General features: G+C 37.5%; 1 pseudogene; it reads left to right on the top strand.

Moving 5' to 3' along the window:
* The first annotated feature begins 3,439 nt into the window (after positions 1 to 3,439).
* Positions 3,440 to 26,337, top strand: LOC129137315 (protein capicua homolog; annotated as a pseudogene).
* The last annotated feature ends 55 nt before the right edge of the window (positions 26,338 to 26,392 follow it).

The following is a 26,392-nucleotide window of genomic DNA, read 5'->3' as shown; positions in this document are numbered from 1 at the left end:
CTACAATAAACGTGTGTTTTTAACAAGAAAAGTCTTTTCTGGTGTGCTTTTTAATTTTCTTTGTTTAAGTGAGAGTGAGGCTACATAACTACATGGCTAGGTAGACTTTTAGAAAACTTGGCTGCTCTAGAAAATTGACATATCCTGATTTCTTCCATAGCTTGGATCTTGACCTAGAGGGAAATATAAAAATGTTGACTTGAACCTGAGGGGTGCCATTTTCACTGCTGAAGTAGTTACATGGATCATGAATTGGAGAAATGACTTCAGCAACACGGGTGTTAAAAACAGAAAGCACAAGTGACCCACAACAGATGATGGAGAACAAAGAGCAAGCTGGGAAAAGCAGTGGCCGTTAATACAGAAAAGAAGAAGTATAGCCACAATAAATATTAGGCAGACAGCAGTTCAGCAGTTTATACTATTAAGCTGTTGTTTAGGGGAATGGTAAACTGACATGACCCTTGAGGTAGGTATATATAGGTAAATTCTATGTGTCCCTTGAAATAGGTGTATGACACAACTTCTGGCGTCTACATGGATTTGGTCACTCTAAAGTAGCCATGAGGCTTAAGATAGTTCAGCTGTTTGGGGATAAGTTAAACCATTTGTCGTTGTCTTTCTGCAATTTGCATATCCTACAGTTATCATTGCCATTACTGAATGGCGCAGAGAAAAATTCTGGTCTAAAGTGGTTCTCAAACCTGGTTGCTGGAGAGCCACCCTCAGTGATGATGATTTAATCTGTAGAAGAGTAGAACATTGATAGTTTTTATATATCTCCAGGTAATTTTAATATATAACTGGGGTGAGAATCATTGACGTAATTGTAAGAGGATAATATTCAAGAAATGTGGAGATAAATAATTTTCTTCTTGACATTAAAAAAATCTAATAAAAAGTTTTATCTTTTCCCCTAACTCAGGGTCATCAGCCTTCAAGCTTCAGTCTCTGTGTGTTCACAGGTGCTGTAAACACACACATCATTACTAATATCCCACTTCAGTGCTATTGCTGCTCCCAAAACTCCAGGTATTTTTAACCTTATAAACCTCCAGAATAATGAGACCACTGGGTTCAGTAAATTGCTTTGTTTTGAAGCAGTATTAGACAAAGTGGGAGACTAGAAGATAAATCTGTCAATGACATGTCCTTTAAGACTACTTAGATTTTGTTGAATTTGTGGATCATTCCTTACTTGAGCAAATGGTAAATTAACTCTCTCTTTTCTCTCTCTCTCTAGCTGGCACACTTTTTCCAGTAGCCATTCTACTTGGTATGCTTACTTATCAGCTGTCCTCCAGGGGCCTCACATTAGATGTTTCTCTTGACTAACCAAACATGACACACAGCTGAAGTCAGAAAAACCAGATTGATAATTTCACTCAAACTATTTTCCTTCATTCTAACAATTTACTGGAGTACACAATTGTGACTATTTTTAGCCATAGGAACTCATAGAAAGACCCACTTCATTAGACCTACAAAATCGAATTGTGTAACAGTATATGCAGTATGTGTAGGAATAAAAAGCATTTCTCAAATATGCAGTACTGGATTTTGCAAAAGCACCTTACACTTAGCTATAAAGGAGTGGAAAACACAAAGATGAGTAACTGCACCTTTCAAAAGACTAGAGCTATACCAATAATACAAAGGTGTAAACAAAGAATGATGAGATGACAAAGGCTGAGTGTTTTCTATTTGGAAGTTATGTTGTTGAATTATTTATGTATATAATTTCATGCAATCTTCATGTTATGGGGGTGTTCTAATCCACTGTGACTCTGTCCTTAAATAAAAGGGAGATTTGGACATAGAGAGAGGCACACGGGGAGGATGCCATATGAGAATTGACACTGTGCTTTCACAAGCCAAGGAACTACTGGAAGGAGAGAAAGAGGACTGGAACAGTTCCTTCCTTAGCACCTTTTCAGGCAGCCTAGCCCTGCCAGCTTCTTGATCTGGACTTCTCACCTCTAGAACTGTGAGGCAATAAATCTCTGTTGCTTAAGTTACCCAGTTTGTGGTACTCTATTACAGGAGCCCTAGGAAAATAATTCATTATATAATCTGCTAAGGTAGATATGATCATTGTCTCCAATTTCCATATGAAGAAACTATGCCTCAGGCATTGTGTCGGTTGTCCAAAATCATACATTCCTGACTCACTTCAATGAATTTTTCATTCAGCAAAATTTTTAAGGTACCTTAAAAAAATTATGTTTACTCTTAGGTCCTTGCTTTAAAGCTTCAATGGGCTTTTCCTTTGCAAAGAATAAAATCCTAATACTCAAGCATAGCTCTCTTTCCTGCCTATGTTTCTGACATCCTCTTGTACCATGCTCCTCCTTAATCATTCTGAGGTTACATCTTAAGTCCTTTCCCCTTGCCATTCCCACTTCTTGGAATACTTTCCCATCAACTCTTCAAAGAACTGGCATCTTTAAGTATTTGGTCTCAGTTCAAATGTCACTTCCCTGTAAAAGCTTCCTGGCCATCAAGCCTTCTTTACACACTCTATTTTATTTTTTCATGGTTCCTATAACAACCTAATATATTCTCAATTGATTAACTGTTTTGCTGACTACTGCCTTCCATAAGAATGGAAAGAAAACATGGCCAGATGCAGTGGCTCACACCTGTAATCCCACCACTTCAGGAGGCTGAGGCAACATGGCAAAACCTTCTCTTCAAAAAATTTTTTAAAAGTTAGCTGGATGTTGTGGAGGCAAGAGGATCACTTGAGGATCACTTGAGTCCATGAGGTCAAGGCTGCAGTGAGTCATGTTTGCACCACTGCACTCTAGCCTAGGTGACAGAGCTAGTCCCTATCAAAAAAAAAAAAAAAAAAAAGAATGGAGAGAATGCTACATGAGAGAAAGGATCTTATTTATCATGTTCACCTCCCAAGAGGTGAACATATCCCCCAAAGCCTGATAGAGAGAAGATGCTTATTAATATTTAATGCATGATGATGTGCAGACTTGGGAGGAAAAATATGCCTCAGCCTATCAAAATTGGATCCTTAATAAACAAGGATGCTTCTGTATCATTTCCCCACAACACCGAACAAGTGTGGCTCACTGTGGATGTTTAAGCAAATGCATTGTTTTTCCAGTTATATATCTGGTAGAGATGAGGCCATTGATAGGAATGGGAAGACGATCTCCTTTTATTTTGATGACCCAGCATGGCTGAACACTCAGTGACTACCACTGCACTTTGTTGTACTTTCAGCATTAGAGATGCCAGCCCTGTAGGATATAAAACAGGAACATCTAGTCCTCAATTATATTCAGAATTACTCAAGTCTTAGAAGCACAACCTGTCTTTTTTCAAGGGAGAGAAATGCTCAAGTGATGGGCTGAAGTGAAGGGAGGGAGTCACTCACTTAAACGGTTCCCTTAGGCTGTGTGGATGCAAACAGCATTAGACAATGACGCTGACAGTGGGAAATGCACTGGAGACGATGATTGGCAAAGCCCTCCTTTTCTCCCCATCCACTATAGGTACTGACAGCAAAGGGTTTGTCACAATGACAACTATACACTCCCAATATCACAGAAGAAGGAGGAATAAAAGGGTATATTATGAGTGACAGAAGTTTAGAATGAATTAATAAATATCATGTCCCTCATCCATAGAAACCACAAAGGTCTAGTAATGCTAAGGATATAACAAGAAAATAATATGAATATTTGCTTCCCCTTCCTAGTGTAATAGAGTAAGTTACAAATGGCTTCAGGAAGGGGAGAGAGGAAGAAGAATGGATCAGATACGTAAGAGTGCCTGAGGGCTAATTTTATGAAAGCTTTGGGAAGTTTTAAGAAAAAGAAAAGCTATTTTTCAAGGTACATGTGTGTATGCGTGCGTGTGTGTGTGTGTGTGAAAGACAGAAGAAAGAGGGAGACCTAAGAAGACTATGAGACACTAAGAGAAAAATTAAGGTAAAAAAGACACACACTTAGAAAAACACACAAAGGGAGGAGGGAGGAGGTTAAGACATTTTACTATGTGCTGTGAATGGAAACTACAAACCATTTTTGATATATGCAATACATATACATATATACACACATATACATATGTATTTAAAGATTTAAATTACATTTTCTCTTTTTTTAGAGATATGGTTTCACTATCTCACTCTGCCCAGGCTGCAGTACAGTGGTTGTTCACAGTCATGATCATAGCACATTATAGCCTTGAACTCCTGGGCTCAAGCAACCCTCCTGTATTAGTCTCCCCAGTAGTTGGGATTACTAGCATATGCCACCATGTCCACCTTTATGCTTTTTAAAGTGAAAAACCATACTAAGAATGAGGCAGCTCAACTTAATAATAAAAACATTTCGCATGTAAAGAAATTTACAAAAGAAAAACAATCAACCCCATTAAAATTGGGCAAAGGGAATGAACAGACACTTTTCAAAGGAATACATGCATGCAGCCAACAAATATACAAAAAAAAGTTCAACATCACTGATCATTAGAGAAATGCAAATCAAAACCATAATGAGATACCATCTCACACCAGTCAGAATAGCTATCATTAAAAAGTCAAAAAATAACAGATGCTAGTGAGTCTATGGAGAAAAGGGAATGCTTATACACTGTTGGTGGGTGTGCAAATCAGTTCAATCATTGTGCAAAGAATAGTGATTCCTCAAAGAGCTAAAAGCAGAGCTACCATTCGACCCAGTAATCCCACTACTGGGTATATACCCAGATGAATATAAACCATTCTACCATAAAGACATAGGCATACAAATGTTCATTGCAGCACTGTTCACGATAGCAAAAGTATAGGATCAACCTAAATGCCCATCAATGACAGATTGGATAAGGAAAATGTGGTACATATACACCATGGAATACTATGCCGCCATTAAAAAATGATATCATGTCTTTTGCTGGAATATGATGGACCTTCTATTATCCTTAGCAAACTAATGCAGGAACAGAAAACCAAATACAGCATACTCTCAGTTATAAGTGGGAGCTAAATGATGAGAACTCATGAACACAAAGAATAAAACAGACACTGGGGTCTACTTGAGGGTGGAGGGTGAGAAAAGGAAGAGAAGCAGAAAAGATAACTATTGGGTACTAGGTTTAATACCTGGGTGATGAAATAATCTGTACAATAACCCCCTGTGACACCAGTTTACCTATGTAACAAATGCCCCTAAACTTAAAATAAAAGTTAAAAAAAAAAAAGAAAATTAAAATCTCCTTATCATCTACCTGGTAATATGAAAAACACATATCTTTCATTCATTCCTTTCAACTGATGAGGAAACTGAGGCATCGGGAGTTAGTAAAAGTCCACATTGAGATATGAGACCCACCACTGGCTGGACGCAGTGGCTCACACCTGTAATCCCAGCACTTTGGGAGGCCGATGCTGGTGGATCACCTAAGGTCAGGAGTTCGGGACCAGGCTGGCCAACATGGTGAAACCCCCATCTCTTCTAAAAATACAAAAATTAGCTGGGTGTGGTGGCAGGCACCTGTAATACCAGCTACTAGGGAGGCTGAGGCAGGAGAATCGCTTGAACCCAGGAGGTGGAGTTTACAGTGAGCCAAAATCACGCCATTGCACTCCAGCCTGGGCAACAAGAGCAAGACTCTGTCGGGAAAAGAAAAAAAAAAAAAAAACACCACCATCATCTTGCAAGTGTTACCACTATTGTGTGTTAATATTGTAGAAGTATTCCTAATTATGATTTCTTTGTATTCCTAATTGTAATAGCTTTGTACTTGAAAAATTATTGATTCATACTCTATATGTTATTATTTTATATGCGATGACAACAGAATATATTATCATGCTCCTTTTGTGAATCTCATTCATAATATAAAGTATAAATTTGTGATTTTGCTTTAATTTGAAATATTAATTTCAAATATGTTATCACAATTTGATACAAACTATTGACAGTAAATCTGTGGATTAAGTAATGTCTTAGTAGGTATTGGGAAAATTTGAAACTAGTAACATGGAGGACTATTGTCATTGTTTATTTCAAAGCCAGTTAAAATTCTGCAAAGCAGTGTAAATAAAAATAATTTCAAGAAATTTATAAAATACCGAGATTATGGTGTATAAACAACTTTAGATTCTTTGTTTAAGAAATTCTGCCAGTTTGTAATATATGCTTCATTCAAAGTAGCTAAGGGCTGTACCTGGCTAATAGTAGGCACCTAATATTTGTTGAAAAGGAATACTGAGTAGCTGGGACCTCCTGAATAGCTGGGACCACACACATTTAACCTGTATTTATAAAATTGCTGTTTAGAGAATAACATTTGATGGAATCATGCTTTTACTTTCTGCTTATGACTCAATTGTTTGTACTGACATTAACATCCCAAATCCTTAGCATGGCCTACAAGGCCCTGAGCAATGTGGCACCTGCTGAAGCCTGCTGCCTCATTTAATAACTCTTTGTCTCTTTCCCAGATCCAGCCACTCTAACATTTTTTAGTTCCTGGACCAAGACAAGCTCTTCCCAGAACCTGACCTTTGTACCTGTTCTTTATTCCTGGAGTATTTTTCCCCTGACAAATTACTTATCATCTATCATAAATCAGGTTAAATGGCACTAACTCAGGGAAGGCTTCCCTAACTGCCTCCCTTCTCTAACCAAATTAGGAACAATTATATGGCCACATAGTATCGAATCAAGTTTATAATTTTAAAATAATTGGGAGATTTTGTTAACACTTGTTTTCACTATAAGACTGTAATTACATGCAAGTAAGAACCATGCCTGTTTGTTTACTCCTGCCACAGTCAGAATAGTGCCTGGAATATGCAGTAAGGGCTGAACAAACACTAAATAAATAAACAAGTGAATAAATGGATATTGTCTCATTTTTAGAACAGAGTACTAAATGGATCATGAACACTATCTGGAATGTCACGTAGGTAATTTACAAGGGCTACAATTTCAGCTCAGATTTACCTTTTCCTGGATACAGGTCTTGATAGGTCTCTTGATGTCATTTCACTTCAGATTCTTCTTTAGAAAACTTGGACAATAGCATTTGCTGTCTTGTCCAAATTGTTACTAAGAATCAAAAGAGATATCTGACATGAAATGACATTGGAAAACATTAAACACGATTGAAATAATGCTAGCCAATATGGTTATTATTAGAAACCAATTACATTTTCAACTTAAAAATAGTAATACTTATTGCAGACTCAAATGTGCTCATTCTAAAACAAGTAAATGTTTGCCTATGGTCTGAGATTCTAATCCACGGAGTTCATTCTAATCCACATTCAACACTATCATGTACCAGTGGGCCTCATAACCCACCTAGCCCTGTGATTTTTCAGGTTCACTTTTCTAAACTTGTGAAGTAAATATTTATTTTCTTAGTTCAGAAGAGGAAAAAAACTCTTGTAATTTTTGCCCATTTCAGGAGAAATCTTGCATATGAAAACAAGAGATAAATATACACAACTGAGGGCTGTGGTTTAAACAAAATCTTGAGAATGTTTTTTGACCTTATACATTTGTGCTTTAGTATAACAAAATGATATAGACAAAGGTAACTTTTAATAGAACCAGTCACTAAATTTAAAAAATGACAAATTCTTCTGCTTAGCTAAGCAACAGAGAAGGTAAAATACTAATTCAATTCATCAATTTAAGCAATACTCATTAAGAGCCAAGTATGTGCTTACTGAATAAGCTGCTAAGGTTTGGTGGTTACAGAGTGTGCGGTGAAATGATGTCTACATCACAGTCCAACATTCACAGAGTTTAAAAGCCTACCAAGAATCAAGACAGACACAAATACCTAACATAGACGTTTGTATGTGATAAGAGAGCCACAGTACAATTTAGGAGAAGAAATTGTATGGAAGGAAGGTTCATTTCCATTAGACCAGAAAAGACAGCACATTTGAAGGCCTGAATAAGAAATATTCTGGATAAGATATTGTGGCTGCCACCAGAATGACTCTTGATGATCTCTACCTCTTGGTATTTATACCCTTATATAATCTCTTTCCTATAGTATAAGCTGGTCCCAGGTACTTGTTTCTATTGAATAGAATAGAACAAAAGTAATGAGATGCCACTTCTGAGATTAGATTATAAGATACTGTGAATTTCATCTTGTGCCCTCTTCCTCTCTCTCTTTCTCTTGCCCTCTCATTTGAATGAAGCCAACTGGCATGCTGTCAGTGGCCCAGTGTAAGTCCTGTTACAAGAAATTGATGATTACCTGTAGCCAACCCTAAATGAAGAACTGAGGTCCTCAGTCCTACAAATGGAGAGAAACTGAATCTAGCTAAGAACCATGTGAGTGAGCTGGGAAGAAGATCCACCCTCAGTTGAAATTTAAGATGGCATATTGAGCAGACATACTGAGACACACTGAAAGTAAGAGAGCAGGAGGAAACAAAACCAGGGTCATACAAAGAACACAACTGATTTTGAGATTCTCACATAAGTATTACACCTTCAGTGAGCACGTGTACTAGAAATTTAAAAAATAAATAAAATAAACCTTCAAAGAGAGCTAGCAAATAAATTTCCCTATGGTCTCAGATCTGAGTGGAGAGAGAAAATGTTCCCTGTGGAGTTTATAGCCAGAATCCAGCTCTCAAACAGCTTTCAGCCTGAACTCACACAATCTGTGTGGCTTACAAATTTGCAAGCTGAGAATTTAATTCAAAATGGTCTCAGGTTGATAGCAGTCCAAAATGCTAGGTAGGAAAAAAAATCCTCTCTGGACAAATAAATCATCAAAGTAAGCTCATAAGAGCAGGTTTCAAAGGTCATGAGCTTCTAACACAAAAAAAAAAATCGCACACACAAAATGGGGGTAGCAGCAACATGGGTAGCGTATTCAAACTTGAAAAGACTTTAAATATTTGTATTATTAGATGTAGATTATGAAACACATATTTTAATGTGGTTAATTTTTTTAAGGAATCAAAACTATGAGTAAAGACCAAGAAAATTGTGCTGGATGGCCACTTCCACCATGGCTCCCCTCCTATTTAAGTCTGGGTACTGTGTCACCCGGAGTCTTCAGGCACATTGTTCCAGGTTTGGGTTTGCCTATGAAAGAAACTCATGAGAGCTGGAAGTGAGGAGTGAAGAGGAGGTCTTCACATAAAGCAGGCTTAAGGATTAGACATAGCAGGTTTGACAGATGTGATGGCTTGCAGAATTCTTTATGAGCTCCCACTGTCCATCTGGATAAGATTTACAGACCTTTCAGAAATTCCTATAAGCTTGGGTTCTGTGCCCACACTCTAGACTGTCAGGCTAAGATCTCTGATATAAAACAGACCTCTTCTGATTTTGTCTAGCTGCTTTTCTAATATCTATTCACCAAGCTCTTCCAATAATAGCATAAGGCCCTAATTAATATTAAACTTTTATCATTATAATACTTAGGATGTCTTCTGTTTTCCTAATCAAATTCTGACTACTATTAAAATATAAAGAATTGTCCAGAAATATATAAAAAAAATCACACATTGATCTTCTTTAAATGAAAATATAACAATTGTATGGACTAGGATGATTACAGTTGTTCAGTTCTGACTGTTATTTGAAGAAAAAAGCAATAAGAAGCCTCAGCAACTTAACAGAAGGAGCTGCCATTTACTAGGAGAAAAGATTGTGGATGAGAGTGTAGCAAAGGTCAGAATTCTGTGAAGCTTGAGATGTCTATTATAATGAATTATCTTTTATACTCACCACAATTTCCTAACAATTTTGGGGTTTATATTTTTGAAAGAGATATACCTTTAATTTTTTCTTTGTACTATTGTTAGGTAACTTTAATGTGCAGATTATACTACAGTGAAAGTTGCCAATGACAAGGCAAAGTCACTTACATCAGACCCAAAGCAAAGTGGAGCCGGGTCATGAAAAAGAGGATCTTGTGTGTGTGTCCACGATAAGCACTATCACAAGGACTTTCTACAAACTCACAAGAAATTTCTGCCCACCCAGCACACTCTGTTTGTCCAGCCCATCCTGTAAGTGTCTCTATAATAGGACCTATCATAAAAAATTCCTCAAGACTGCAGCATTTCAGATAAGCCACCCTCACAAGAACACTTGCCTAGCAATGGCTGTTTCTGCCAGTAAGTTAACACCAGCTCCTGCATCAGGCCCTGTGACCAATGATGTTTGTTTCAAAACAGCTTGCATAGTCTTCTTTTTGTCTTTAAATATTTTCCTTACCTCAACCTCTTGGGATGCACCTATGATTGATCATAGCACAAATATCTCAGATTATAATCCTTGTTTATTTCCAAATAAATTTATTTCTTTGGAGATCCACTTTTTCTGTTATTATACATTGACATTGTTATCGTGAAATTGGTTGGGTGATGTGTCTTATTTTCTTGTCTCCAGAAGAATTTCTGTAACAGTGCAATTAAACGTTCTTTGCATGTTTGCTAGAACTCACCTGTAAAATTGTCTGAGCAACCAAAGCCTGGTTTTTGTGTTTCGTTTTTCTTTTGTGATTGGGGAGGGGGGTTTATCGTACTGATTCAAGGTGTGAAGGTAACATCATTTTGATTTTATACATCTTCTTCAGTCCATTTAAGCATGTTACATAGCATTGTTTGTTCTTTTCATGATATTATTTACAGTAGTCTCCTAAATTTTCCCTCTGCTTCTGCCATGAGCCCCTACAATCTATTTCAACTCAGAAGCTATACAGTTTGTTTAAAACATGTAACATATTATGCCACCTTTCTTACTGTAAAACATCCCATGGTTTCTCATAGTATTTATAGTAAAAGTGAAATTTTTATGATGGCTTGAGAAACTTTTCCCATTAGATGCCCAAGTGCTGGTCTGGTCTGATCTTCTCATCTTCCCTTGAGTGATTCTGTGGCAGTCATACTAGCCTCCTTGCTGCTCCACAAAAACTCCAGCATGATCCTACTTCAGGATATTTGCCATTGTTACTGCATCTGCCTGGAACCTTTTCTCCCATATAAACATAGAGATTGCTCTTGCCTGTCCTTCAAGTCTATTCTTAAATGTCCCATTCTCTGTGAAGCTTTCCTGCCGACCCTATTTAAATTACAGACTTCACTCCCAATTCCCCATCTACTTTAAGAGTCTTCATTTATCATTCCTTGACAAACTGTAAATATACATGTTCACTTTTTTATCATCTGTCTCCAAATACTGGAATGTTAAGTTCTGTAATGTCAGATATTTCTGTTTGGTTCACTGGTGTATTCTTAAAGCATGTTATATACTAGGTATACTCAATGAATATTTGTTGACTAAATATCACATTGGGCTTATTCCAGAAATTCAAGCTTGTTTCAATAGTTAGAACAATCTACAAATGTAATTCATTACATTAACAAATTAAAGGAGCTAAATCACATCACCACCACAATAATGCAGAAAAACACATTTGATACAACTCAATATTCATGTCTGCCTAACAAACATCTCATGATACTAGGAAAAGAGGAAGGGATATATTATTTTCATGTATAAAACACTAACCATTGTAGCATGCCAATATACCCAAAATTCAATGAAATTCCTATCAACATCTTAGCATTCCTCTTAGTCCTCAACGAAGCATTTCTAAAATGTGTATAGAAGACCAAAGGGCCAAAAGAGTCAACGTCTGAAGAAGTGGAAAAAGAAAGTTGAGGAAATCTTAAAACATGTTATTGAGCTTAAAGTTGCAAAAATAAACTCATGTACCATAATTCATGAGTAGAAAAATAGACTAGTGGAATAACATAAAAATAAAAACAATGCTTACATAAAATGTTGTAACTGATTTGGATGTCATTAGAAATCAGTAAGTAAATAGATGGACAATATAATGAAAGATGCTAGGCAAATAATGTGGTAGGGAGAATAATGGCCCTCAAAGATGCCCATGCCTAACCCTGGAACCTGTGAATATGTTACACTGAATGCAATAAAGGCTTATCAGATGTGATTAAGGATGCAAACCAAGATGGAGAGATCTTCCTGGGTTATCCAGATGGGCCCAGTCTAATCACATGAGTTCTTAAAAATGGAGAACCTTTCTTAGCTGAGTCCAGAGAGAGATGTGACAATGAAAGAATGGTCAGAGAAATGTGACATTGCCAGCTTTAAAAAGAGAGAGGAGAGGCAATGAGAAAAGGAATGCTGATGTTCTCTAGAAGATAGAAAAGGCCAGGATATGGATTCTACCCTAGCCACCATAAAGAAACATGCCTGTCGACAACTTGATTTTAGTTCACTAAAATTCATGCCTGATTTCTGACTTGTGTACACTGTAAGATGACAAGTTTGTGTGATTTTAGGTCACTTAGTTTGTAGAAATTTGTTACAGCAGTAATAGAACAAGTGGTTATCCATATGAGGCAAATTAGATTGGATACCTATCTCCAATAGAAATCAATTCAAGGTGAATTCCAGGAAAATACTTAAAACATTTAGATTAAAAATAAATGAGAATTTTTGTTACTTTTGGTAGGTCATAGAACCAAGAAAAACAAACATTAAGGAGGAAAAATGAACATATGAGTACATCAAAATATAAAGCTTCTCTATTTGGATGATATCATAAGGTGACAAATCATAAACTGTAATATTTGCAACATATATATGAGTGAATAAATATACATTTAGAATATATATGAACTCCCAAAAATCAACAGGAAAAATAAGACATAGAACAAGCAAAATGCATAAACAAAAGAAGGCAAAACAAAAATAATGACTCATAATTATATGAAAAGAAGCTCATCTTCATAGATGAGCAGATAAATGCAAATTAAAACCACCCTGAGATGCTTTTTACATCCGTGAGCCTGATAAAAGTTAGAGTCTAAAAGTAATAATTAACAAAGATGGGAAGTAACAGAAAATCTTGTCCATTACTGGTTAAAGTATAAACTGATACAGCTACTTCATAGAATATTACATTATAGAATAAAGTTGTGAGTATGTATATGCAGTGACTCAGCATCTTCATTGCTAGTATGTACTCAAGAGAAACTTACAGGAGTGGACTAGGAAGTAAATACAAAATGATGACAACATTGTTTGTTATATCAAAAAATAAAAAAGACAGCCAATTTTCCAGCAAAAAAAAATAAGTAAAAATAAAAATAAATCCTGGTGTATTCTAACAATGGAATAATATATAGCCATTAAAATAAATCAACTATTACTGTACATATGAATGTAAGTATCAGCAAAACATAGTGTTTAGTGAAAAAGAAGCTGAAGAAGAATATATACAATATGGTTACATTTATATGAAGTCCAAAAACTTGCAAAATAAAGAAATGTATTTAGAAATAGATTCACATGTGAGAAAACTAGAAGAAAATTAATGAAAGGATAAAAGGGATAGCAGTAATTCTGAGTAGTTGAGGGGATTTCAATTGGAAAAAAATAGTATCATATTCTTTAAGTCAGGTAGTGGGTATTAGCATTTGTTTTACCATCATTCTTTATTCTTATAGCTACACTATATATTTTCAATGTATTTAATGTATTTTTTGCATAATTAAATATTATGCAATAAAAATGAGAAAACAAAAAAGTAGAAAATGATAAATTACAATTAAAAAATGGAGAAAAAATTATAATCTAGTTGAGTAATGGTATATTACATAGCTATTTTCTTAAGTAGATGTATGTACATGATGTATGCACGATTGTACATACATGTTCTTAATTATATATAAATATATATGTACATATTTTTAATATAAAATACTAAACAAAGTACACCAAAATATTAGCTCCTATGTTAGTGAGATAATTTTTTTTTTTTGTATTTTAAGTTTTACATAGTAGGTGTATTTGTCTGTTTTCATACTGCTATAAAGAACTGCCCAAGACTGGGTAATTTATAAAGGAAAGAAGTTTAATTGGCTCACAGTTCAGCACAGCTTGGAAGGCCTCAGGAAATCTACAATCATGGCGGAAGACAAAGAGGAAGCAAGCCAGCTTCTTCGCAAGGCAGCATGAAGAAGTGCCGAGCAAAGGGGAAAGAATCCCTTATAAAACCATCAAATCTCGTGAGAACTCACTATCACAAGAACAGCACAGGGGAAACTGCCCCCATGATTCAATTACCTCCACCTGGTCTCTCCCTTGAGCTGTGGGGATTATGGGGGCTATGGGGATTACAATTCAAGATGAGATTCAGGTGGGGATACAAAGCCTAACCATATCAGTAGGCATGTGTTGAATTTTAAACTCAGAGAAAAATACTAGTGTTTTTTATAGGATTCTTACTAAAGAAAAACCAGAAACTAATAAACCATCTACACTAAGACATAAAATTCAGTTGTTTAGTTACAAGATAGAATGTGGCCTTGTAAGAAAGCAAATTAACTTCTAACATACAAAGCCTTAGAGAAGATTCAAGTGACTGACGGATCTTAAACAGAGCTATTATTACAACTCAAACTGCAGTAAAATATCCTCAGCAACATAGATGTGTGTGTTTCACTAGTCAGAGCAATACAAATTTAATGAAACTCCATTGGTGGTGTTTTTAATCAGACAATTTCTGAAGATGTCATGGCTTATTCATAGATGCAAGCCAAATCTCTAGAAGAGTACCATAATAAGAAAAAAAAGAATACAGGCAATTGAGAGCTGTTCCAAAGTTTAGGGAGTTTTTGTAAGGAATTAATAAATTAAAATGTTCTTGGAAGAGAGAAATTAATATGCAGTTCATACTGCCAGAATTGCAGGCAATTTATCAAACTCCCCTAGTCCTCCAAAATTGCTATTTTTTTTGACACACACTTTACAGTACAGAAGAAAATGTCTCCGGCAATAAATCACAAAGTTAAAATTATGTAGTCTACAATTAACTAGACAGTGATGGTAAATCATTTTCTACCAAAAGAAAGAAATGTCTTGTCTATTCAGGTTCTGCTCCACTTAAAAGTTTTCCTTGTTGGCGAGCAAGTGGTTAGAAAATCATATTTTATACGTACATTCAGCTTAACTATCATTCAGCTCAGGAAGATGACTCAGGGCATTATCTATACCTTCAAGTTTGCTCTTAGCAAGTAATTGTTTCAGTATCTATATCAAAAATGGCTTAAGTCTGCAACATGTTTCTGAATGATTACCAAGGTGATAGTCAGTTCTTCATTGAATCCTGGATGCTTTATTTTTCTTAATAAGAGGAATTCATATGGATCAGCTAGAAAAAAATTAAGAGGAAAATCACATGGAAAGTTATATATTATGTATCTATTATATATATAATATTATATATCTATTATATATAATATTATATATCTATTATATATAATATTATATATCTATTATATATATTATATATCTATTATATATATTATATATCTATTATATATAATATTATCAATTATATATAATATTATATATCTATTATATATATTAGATATTATATATAATAGATATCTATTATATATATATTATATATTGTATATCTATTACATATATAATATTATATATCTATTATATATATTATATATTATATATCTATTATATATATAATATTATATATTATATATCATTTCCAAATTCCCCAGCGTTCATATTTGTCAGTGCAAGTAAAGAGCCTTAGTTCTGATTAGGTTTGAGGTATGACCATTTGGCCAGAATTTATGAACTCTGCATGTCGCTTGATGTGTGCTTCAGGGTACACTTTTTTTTTTTTTTTTGAGACAGAGTCTTGCTCTGTCGCCCAGGCTGGAGTGCAGCGGTGCGATCTCAGCTCACCGCAAGCTCCGTCTCCCGGGTTCACGCCATTCTCCTGCCTCAGCCTCCTGAGTAGCTGGGACTACAGGCGCCCGCCACTATGCCCTGCTAATTTTTTGTATTTTTAGTACAGACGGGGTTTCACCGTGTTAGCCAGGATGGTCTCGATCTCCTGACCTCGTGATCCACCCGCCTCGGCCTCCCAAAGTGCTGGAATTACAGGCGTGAGCCACCACGCTCAGCCAGGGTACACTTTTAAGCAGAGACACTACTTTGAAGGTCATAAAAAAATATAATAAGAGATAAGGCTAATTTCCTTTAATAATAATAATAATAAAATCCTTTAATAAAAATATAAAGGAATAATATAATAATTTTCTTTAATAAAATATAATAAGAGATAAGGCTAATTTCCTTTAATAAAATATAGTAACTACATACCAACAGAATTCCAAAAAAAGAAATAGAGAGGAAGGGAGCATGGGTCATTAATCTTGTCAAAAATATAAAATTATATACGAGAAATTCCTAGAAACTGTTTTCCTTGTCTGCGGCCATTGTGCTGCTGCTACACAACTACCGCAAGCAGCCCTTCACGCCCTCCTCCCAGTACAAAGCTAATTGACTTGTGAGAAATGTTAAGCTTGGAAGAGTCAGCATCGCTGCACTTATTTTTTATTCTACTCTGACATTAGAATAATCCTTGAGTGGGGGAAAGGTTAAAAACCCCCTGGATAAGTGTTACTAATTAATGATGATTGTTTTAAACAATGTTTGGATAATTTTTCCTTGTCCCTTGACATAAACTTGATAAATAACTGAGAAGTGAGAAGGAGATTAGTGGGTTGCTTAAATTCCATTCAGGTACTTAAAGTTAGCTCCAAAAATTTAGCTATTTATAAATTGTCATGCATTGTTAATGTATAAGAGATGTAGATTTCATTTATCTTTGGTGGAGTGAGATGAAGCAGTGAATCATTGAAGACTGAAAGAAAGAAAAAGGTCTTTTCCCTTTTCTTTAAGAAGCATCATTAGTTAAAAACATGTTAGTTGATACCAGATAACTATATTTAAAGGGACAGCAATAAGCAAATTGATTACTCTGGTGATTATTGGAGTGACATTGCCTTTTAGTTGTACTTTCACAAAAATTCACAATATTTGCCAAAGTCAAGTTATCCATTACACTATTAATTTGTCATTCTTTTGTTTATATAGTCAATATCTCTATCTCAATTGGATCTATCTCAACTGCTTCTAAACAAGCCACCATAGTCTCTCCCATTTCAACAATCTCTTCCAAGTACCATTTCATTTCTTCTTTTCATATTTTTGAAAACTTTTGAAAAACTACCTATTTTCCTCCTCCATTTCTTGTCCATTCCATTCTAGTGGACATGGAATCTGTTCCTCCTCCAAAACGGAATTTGGTAACCCTTAAATTACCAAACCCAAAACAATATGTTGCTTTTATCTTTACCTCTCTGTGGCATTTAATGATAAGACCACTACTTTCTTCTCTTTTACCCTTCTTTCTTGAATTCAGTCAAACAACGTACTTACATTTTTCGTCTTATTCTCCATCTTAGAAACCACCTCAGCTTTCTCCATTCAGCCATAAAATTGTGCTTTTCCTCAAAGATTAATCTGCCTCTCCTCTCACTCTATACTATCTCTGTTAGCTAATTTTATTTGTGCACATTGCTTATACTGGGCATTACATACACATATGCATGTGTGTACATGTGCACACACACACTGTATATGGACATGTATATATACATGTGTGTGTATATATATATAGTATATATATAAATTACAATAACATAAAGGTGGCATTTTAAATTAGTGGAAATTGCACTTTTATATTTTAACAAATTGTATTTCCCATATTGAACTGTAAGTCTCCTGAAAGGAGGAATTTTGTTCTTGCTCATCATCAACTTTTTCAACATCCAGTGCACCATTTAGAACTTAGATGTAGTCAATACAGGTTTGTGGAATGAAAGAGGAAAAGAAAGAATTAATATTCCTTTAAATTAGGATGCAAAGATCGTATATAGAAAATTGGCTAAGTTGTGGTCCATTCATATTTGCTCCCAATTAAGGAGCACAGCTATGAAAAGGAAGGCTTCAAATTAATAACCAATAGATTTTTTAAAAAAGAAAACTGGCCAGGTACTGTGGCTTATGTCTGTAATATCAACATGTTGGGAGGCCAAGGCAGGATTACTTGAGCCCAGAAATTCCAGACCAGCCTGAGAATTTGGCAAAACTCTGTCTCTACAAAAAATACAAAAATTAGCCAAGTTTGGTGGCATGTGCCTGTAGTACCAGCTACTTGGGAGGCTGAGGTGGAAGAATAGCTTGAGTCTGGGAGGTCAAGGCTGCAATGAGCTGTGATCGCACCACTGCACTCAAGCCTGGGTGGTAGAGTAAGACCCTGTCTCAAAAAAAAAAAAGAAAGAAAAATCACTAAGCAAAATAAGACATGTGAAGGATCATGTCAAAGGTAAGAAAAATTAGGGAAACATTAAAAGCTTTCTTCCCAAGCCACTAAATCAACTTGACTAACAAAATTACCACTTGATTTAGCATTAGAAAATTACATTACATATCAAACATAAACCCATTAATCAAATACTAAAGAAATTTCTGACTTAAATGGTATAATGTTAGCTTATGCCAGAGCTGACCTTGAAAGATTGTTCAAATATGGCTCAGTGTGATTGAAAGTTCTGTGTGAATAAGTTTTTGGAAAGATCCAACAGCAACACCTTAGTGTATGTTTTTGAAATAAAATGTATCTGAGTAGCAGCAAAGTTATTCTCAAATTTCCATTTTATAGCTGGAGATGTTATGCCGTGACATATATGATAGGACCCAATATGGATTAATCCCTTTTAGAAGTCAATCAGGAAGAGGGGAGCAGTTAAAACAGTTGCTTGGTTTACAAACATTAGAACAATTTTCTTATTCACACCATCTGATTATTGTATTTTATTTTTTCCCCAACGTTTAGACTACACAATGAGTTAAGAATGATAAAAATAAGCTCACCAATATACTATGTACATATTTACCAAAATCTGTGCATGCTTATACATATAAACACAGCTGATAATTTATTAGTTAGGCTCATTTGTAATTTTTGTCACTATAGACCAGTTTTTTATTTAAATTGAAGATTAGTATACATTTTAAATGATTAGTCAAAATAAAAAATCTAAAATGTGCTCTAAATACCTCTTAGGTCAGAAAAAAAAAGTCAAAAGCTAGAATATAGAGAAATTAAGAAATGCCCTAAATTTCTAATCTGACAAAAATTCATACGAGATTGAAATATTTTAATGGAAAATAGAACAGAACTAATCATTGAAGAAATTATAGAAAGGAAACAAAATAAACAGATTATATGGAGGATTTTTAGAAGATAAGTAAATAAATTAATATACTAGGAAAAAACAAGGGAAATATAATTGATAAATAAATACAGGTAAGAGTTCTTTTGAAATAATGATAAAATAGAAAATCTCTGTCAAAACTAAAAGGAAAGATGCATAAATATATAAATAAATGATAAAACGATGTTGCATACATATATGACTTTTTCAGAATCAAAAAATGTAAATTTCTGTAATAAAATTTAAATGTTTATAAATTTAAAAAACTAGGAGAAAGAATGTTGACTGTTCACAATACAAATAAATAACAAATATTTGAGGTGATGGATATGATAATTATCCTTATTTGATCATTGGACATTGTATACATGTATCAAAATATCACTCTGTATCCCATGAATATGTACAATTATTTGTCTCAAAAACAAACAAACAAAAGATAATGGGAGAATGTTGAAAACTCAGAGAGAAGAGCAACTCTCACAGATAGGGATCCAGATAACATTAGCAGCTGATTTCTCGGCAGAAATCTTGAAGGCCAGTAGGCAGTGGATTATATATTTAAAATAATGAAGAAACCTGTCAACTGAGAAATCTATAGCTGGAAAACTTATCCTTCAAAAATGAGGGAGAAATTAAGACATTTCCGGATTTTTTTTTTAAACTGAAAAAAAATCCATTTATCCCTGAATTTGCCATTCAAGAAGTGTTAAGTCCTTCAGGTTGAAATAAATGAACTCTAGGCAATAACTATATAAGTAAATAAGCAAGCTGTATGAATATACAAAGCTCTCTGGTAAAGGTAAATACATAAACAAACATAAAAACAGTCCTATTGTAATTTTGGTTTGTAACTCTGCTTTTATTTTCTACATAATTTAAAAGGCAAATGCATAAAATGTAATTGTAAATCTGTTAGCTGGTATACAATGAATAAAGATATAATTTGTTACATCAATAACATAAAAAGAGTAGAGCTATATGTATAGCAGTAGAATTTTGGTATGTGATTGAACTTAAGTTGAAATAAATTCAAATTAAAATGTTATAACTCTAGGATGTTATATGTAATTCTCATAGTAACCAAAAACGAAATATACACAGAATATAAACAAAAGGAAATGAGACTAGAAACAAAATGTGTCACTACAAAAAAATCAACTAAAGATAAAAAAGAAATAATTGAGAAAATGGCAAAAATCAGTAACTCTGACGTATTAAAACTTTCCATGCTACATAAATCTGAAAACTCTATTTCACATAAAACTGGAGCTGAAAGAGACAAATATTTATCTATAAAGTTAAAAGTTATATAGGGAACAAACACTAATTTTTTTTAGAAAAAATTATAAAAAGAGTAAAAATATGCCTTATACTACCCCAATTTCATGTTTTACAGCTCTGGGAAAATAGAAAATAAAATGTTCTGTTAGCATGAATCCCTCTGTGCCCCCAAAAAACCCTATGGATTGCATCATTATTACCTAAAAAGTCTATTGTCAAATGCAGCAGAGTGATATTTTTTACAAGGTAGATATTAATTTTAGATATGGAATAATATTGGTGATTTCCATTTTATAACACTGGGTTAAGATGAAAGAATGAGAAGATAAAGGTCCCTCAGCAATATAACTCACAAACATGTTCAGAAGCAGTAAGAAGTTACATTAATTATCTTTTGAAAGTCAATAATCTACATCTTTAATGTATGCATATAGCATAGCTAATGTACTATCGCTGGGTCCATTTATTCAATGAATAATTGCCGCTATGTGTCAGACATTTTTCTAGGCCTAGGAATGGATACATAAGTGAACAAAGCAAAGATTCTGGTTCTTGTAGAGTTTCCATTAAAAGACCATTTAGTAAAACTTTTCTTCCCCCAAATTATAAAATCTGTAAGATGATTTAACAACATGTGTAAAAGCCATTGTGGGCCAGGCACGGTGGCTCATACCAGGTGTGGTGACTCATAGCACTCTGTCACCCAGGCTGGAGTGCAGTGGCACAATCTCGGCTCACTGCAACCTCTGCATCCTGGGTACAAGCGATTCTCCTGCCCCAGCTTTCTGAGTAGCAAGGACTACAGGTGCACACCACCACGCCTGGCTAATTTTTGTACTATTAGTACAGACGGAGTTTCACCATGTTGGCCAGGCTGGTCTCGAACTCCTGACCTCAAATGATCCATCTACCTCGGCCTCCCAAAGTGCTGGAATTACAGATGTGAGCCACAATGCCCGGCCTTATTTTCTACAACTTTGGTAACTTTAGCATATACCCCAAATCTGTAAGACATAATATTATAATTCAAATGCAACTCATGGCTTCTCATTGTACTCTTTCTCTAGCTTTTGAATTATTTATTCTAATACCAGTTTTAATTCTGACACAAAAGCATGGGAGTTCTAATCAAAATCCAACCTTTTATCATAAAAACTATGAAGAAATTATGAGTAGAACTTAAAAAGGAAAATAGGCCTATTAATTAGATTTGTCTTTGTAGCATTTAACTCTATAATAAATAACATAATATTTTATGCCTATGAGTACCCAACAAAGCCTCCAGCTTCTATTTAGATATAAAATGTAAAAGTCACTACTGGATCCACAAGCAAGACTATGATAAAGAAATTTCTCCAGCTAACCAGCTTCTTTTACATGATGTTACATGTTTCTTTTGTTTTTTCATTTTGGCAAATATTGATTGTCATCTTCATGTTTGTCTATGTCCTAAGTGCTGGGATACAGAATCTGAAAAGATGGACACAGGACCTGCCTTCAAGTTCACCCTTTCTTTTTTTTTTTTTTTTTTTTTTTTTGAGATGGAGTTTTGCTCTTGTCGCCCAGGCTGGAGTGTAATGGTGAGATCTCGGCTCACTGCAACCTCCACCTCCAGGGTTCAAGTGATTCTCCTGCCTCAGCCTCCCAAGTAGCTGGGATTACAGGTCCCAGCCACCACGCCTAGCTAATTTTTGTATTTTTAGTAGAGACAGCGTTTCATCATGTTGGTCAGGCTCGTCTCGAACTCCTAACCTCAGGTAGTCGACCCACCTCGGCCTCCCACAGTGCTGAGATTACAGGCATGAGCCACCACGCCCTGCTAGGAGTTCATGCTTTAATTGGGGAAAATATACAATAAGCAAGCCAGTTTTTAAAAAGAGAACTGCAATTAGAGTTAAATGCTACAAAGACAAACTCACAGGAAGATGGGATGTAGAATGATAAGGCTCTCAGAATAGTAAGAGAAACTATTGCTTCTTACGATGTTTGTCTTTCTTTGTATCGGTGCTCAGCTGAGTCTGCAGTGCTTCAGAGGCAGCTTTCATTTTATAAAAATCTATGATTTCTCCTTCCAGTTGTTTTTTCTCTTCCTCGAGCTTCCTTATCTCCTCCTGTTGAATCATTTTAAGATGCTCGAACTTGTCCTGCAGCTGTGAAACCAATGTGCAGTTGTGACACCAAAGCAGTGTGGCTGAACACCCAAAAGAATATGCTTTTTTCTGATTATCAAACAAACCCAAATCATCACAGTAGAGCACGATCTTAATAACAATCTCAAAAACTCAGGAGTAAACACTCACATATGGAATTTTTCTTTTCTTTCTCTCTTCCTTTTATAAGATGGAGTCTCACTCTGTTGCCCAGGCTGGAGTGCACTGGTGCGATCTCAGCTCACTGCAACCTCCATCTCCCAGTTCAAGTGATTCTCCTGCCTCAGCCTCTTGAGTAGCTGGGACTACAGGCATGCACCACCACTACAGGTGTGTGCCACCACACCTGGCTAATTTTTGTATTTTTAGTAGAGATGGGGTTTTGCCATGTTGGCCAGGCTGGTCTCGAACTCCTGACCTCAGGTGATCCTCCCGCTTTGGCCTCCCAAAGACTTTTTTTTTTTTTAATATAGAGACAAGTTCTCAGTATGTTGCCCAGGCTGGTCTCAAACTCCTGAGCTCAAGTGATCCTCCCACCTCAGCTTCCCAAAGTGCTGGGACTGACTGGATGCAGTGGCTCATGCTTGTAAACTCAGCACTTTGGGAGGCCAAGGTGGGAGGGTCGCTTGAGCCCAGGAGTTCAAGACCAGACTGGGTGATATAACACAATAGTAAACTTCAACAGGAGAGAGAATCTGTAAACTTGAATATAGATCTTCTGAAATTATCCAGTCAGAGGACAAAGAAAAAAAGAATAAAAAAGAGAAAAGAAGGCTGGGCGTGGTGGCTCAAGCCTGTAATCCCAACACTTTGGGAGGCCGAGGCAGGCAGATTAAGAGGTCAGGAGTTCAAGACCAGCCTGGCCAACATGACAAAACCCCATCTCTACTAAAAATACAAAAATTAGCCGGGTGTGGTGGCACACACCTGTAGTCCCAGCTACTTGGGAGGCTGAGGCAGGAGAATCGCTTGAACCCAGGAGGCGGAGGTTGGAGTGCAATGTGAGCTGAGACCACACATTGCACTCCAGCCTGGGTGACAGAGCATGACTCTGTCTCAAAAAAAAAGAAAAAAAGAAAAAAAACGAGACAGAGAAAAGAAAGCCAACAAGACACCATTAGGCAAACCATTGTCAGGTTATGGGAGTTTGAGAAGGAAAGTAGAGAAAGGAGAAGAAAGCTTATTTAAAGAATGGCTGAAAACTGCCTAAATCATGGGAAAGATTTAGACATCTAAATCCATGAAGCTTAAAGATTCCTAAAGAGGTTCAAACCAAATAGATACTCACCAAGTCACAATATAATCAAATAGTCAAAAGTTAAAGAAACTTTGCAGGTCAGGACAGAATCGAATAATACATTCAAAGTGCTGAAAGAAAAAAACTGCCAGCAACTAATATTATGTCTGACAAAGCTGTCCTTCAGAAAGAAAAAAGAAATAACGTGTTTGCTCGACAAACAAAGCTGAGGGCATTCAGGACTACTAGGTCTACCTTTAAAAAATGCTTAACGGAGTTTTTCAAGTAAAAATGAATGAAGTTGGGAGCGGTGGCTCATGCCTGTAATCCCATTTTTGGAGGCTGAAGTGGGTGGATCACCTGAGGTCGGGAGGTCAAGACCAGCCTGGCCAACATGGCAAAACCCCACCTCCAGTAAAAATACAAAAAATTAGCCAGGTATGAAGGCCACTGAGATCGTGCCACTGCACTCCAGCCTGGGTGACAAGAGTCAAACTACATTTCAAAAACAAAAAACAAAACAAACAAAAAAAAACAAAACTTGAGGCCTGGCCTTCTGCTCCTCTCCAACCCCCCTTCTCTGGGCCCAAGCCACCTTGGCTGAGGAGGGGGTGAGGAGGTGTGAGCCCCTGCCAGAACCCCCTGCCCGGACCAAGTACTCGGCCCCCAGGCCTGCGTTCAGTGAGGCCTCCCGTGGCATCAGCATGTTTGTGTGGAGGAATGTGGAAGGTCACTCTGCGGCCATGTTCCCCTGGTACTCCATCCCCTTCCTGACCCCTCCCTGCCGCCACACGAGGCCAGCAACCTGCCAGTCACTCAGTGGCCTCCAACCAGAGAAAACAACCTGCCAAGTTGGCAGCTGTTGCTCATGAGCATCCACCAGGTGGGACAGGGAGTGTTGACCCTGGGCGGCCCCCTGGAGCCACCTGCCCTGAAAGCCCAGGGCCCGCAACCCCTCACACTTTGGGGGTGGTGGAACCTGGTAAAAGCTCACCTCCCACCATGGAGGAGGAGCCCTGGGCCCCTCAGGGGAGTCCCTGCTGGACAGTGAGACAGAGAATGACCATGATGATGCTTTCCTCTCCATCATGTCTCCTGACACCCAGTTGCCTCTACCACTCAGATGATGTCAGGCCCAGTCCCTCAGTGCCCTGCGCAAGGAACAGGACTCATCTTCTGAGAAGGATGGACGCAGCCCCAACAAATGGGACAAGGACCACATCCGGTGGCCCATGAGTGGCGGTCATGATCTTCAGCAAGCGGCACCAGGCCCTGGCGGGGCTCACCAGGGTCACCCCAACCAGGATAACCGGACCATCAGCCAGATGCTGAGCGAGCGGTGGTACACCCTGGGGCCCAATGAGACACAGAAATACCACGACCTGGCCTTCCAGGTGAAGGTGGCCCACTTGCAACAAGGACCGAAAGAAGTCCAGCTCAGAGGCCAAGCCCACAAGCCAGGGGCTAGCAGGAGTGTAACAAGGGCTCATGGGAGCAGAGCATATCAGAGACGGGCACTGCCACTGCCCCTAGGGTGTCCTCTGAACTCCTGTCAGTTGCAGCCCAAACACTCCAGAGCTCAGATACCAAGGAGCAGCTTCTGTGGGGCAGAACGGCTGCACACAGTCAGGGAACCTGGCTCAGCCTGGCCCAAGCCTTCTCCCACAGCGGGGTACACAGCCTGGACGGCAGGGAAACAGACCGTCAGGCACTATGGGAACTGACACAGGTGGTGTCTGGCACTGCATCATACTCTGGCCCAAAGCCTTCTACTCAGTATGGAGCTCCAGGCCACTTTGCAGCCCCTGGTGAGGGAGGTGACCAGTGGGCAACCCTGCTGCTGCCCACCTGAGCTGCTCATTCCCAGCACATGGCCAGTGAGGACATAGCGAGTGACGAGGAGCACACGGTCATCCATGAGGAGGAGGGGGTGATGATGTCATTGCTGATGATGGCTTTAGCACCACTGACACCGATCTCAAGTTCAAGGAGTGGGTGACCGACTGAGAGTGGGGACAACTCTGCGGAGGAGCCAGAGGGCAACAAGGGCTTTGGTGGGAAGGTATTTGCACCTGTCATTCCTTCCTCCTTTACTCCTGCCGCCCCTTGCTGGATCCTGAGCCCCCAGGGTCCCCCGATCCACCTGCAGCTTTTGGCAAAGTCTATGGTCCCACCCTGTCCTCCTCCTACACATACTCGGATGCTTCCTCCTCAACCTTGGCACCCACCTCCTTCTTACTGGGCCCAGGAGCCTTCAAAGCCCAGGAGTCTGGTCAAGGCAGCAGAGCGGGCCCCCTACGGCCCCTACCCTTGGGGAGGGGGGCCCAGGGACGCCTTCCAAGGTGACCTGTTTCCTCCCAATGGATCCTGCCACCTTCTGGTGCAAGAGACCTGAAAGTGTGGGCAACCTGGAGCTACCAGGCTCCTCAGTCATCAGGGTCCCTCCCAACACTAAGGCTTTCCTAGGCAGGAGCTGGGCTGAGCCACCCGGGGGGCAGAGCCTGAAGAGAAACTGACTGGGCTTTCGGGGTCAGGGCAGAGGGAACCCCACGGACATGGATCCCACACTGG

This window comes from Pan troglodytes, chromosome 18 (assembly GCF_028858775.2).
Source record: "Pan troglodytes isolate AG18354 chromosome 18, NHGRI_mPanTro3-v2.0_pri, whole genome shotgun sequence".
NCBI classification, from domain to species: domain Eukaryota; kingdom Metazoa; phylum Chordata; class Mammalia; order Primates; family Hominidae; genus Pan; species Pan troglodytes.
This window is presented reverse-complemented; position numbering and strand designations above follow the sequence as displayed.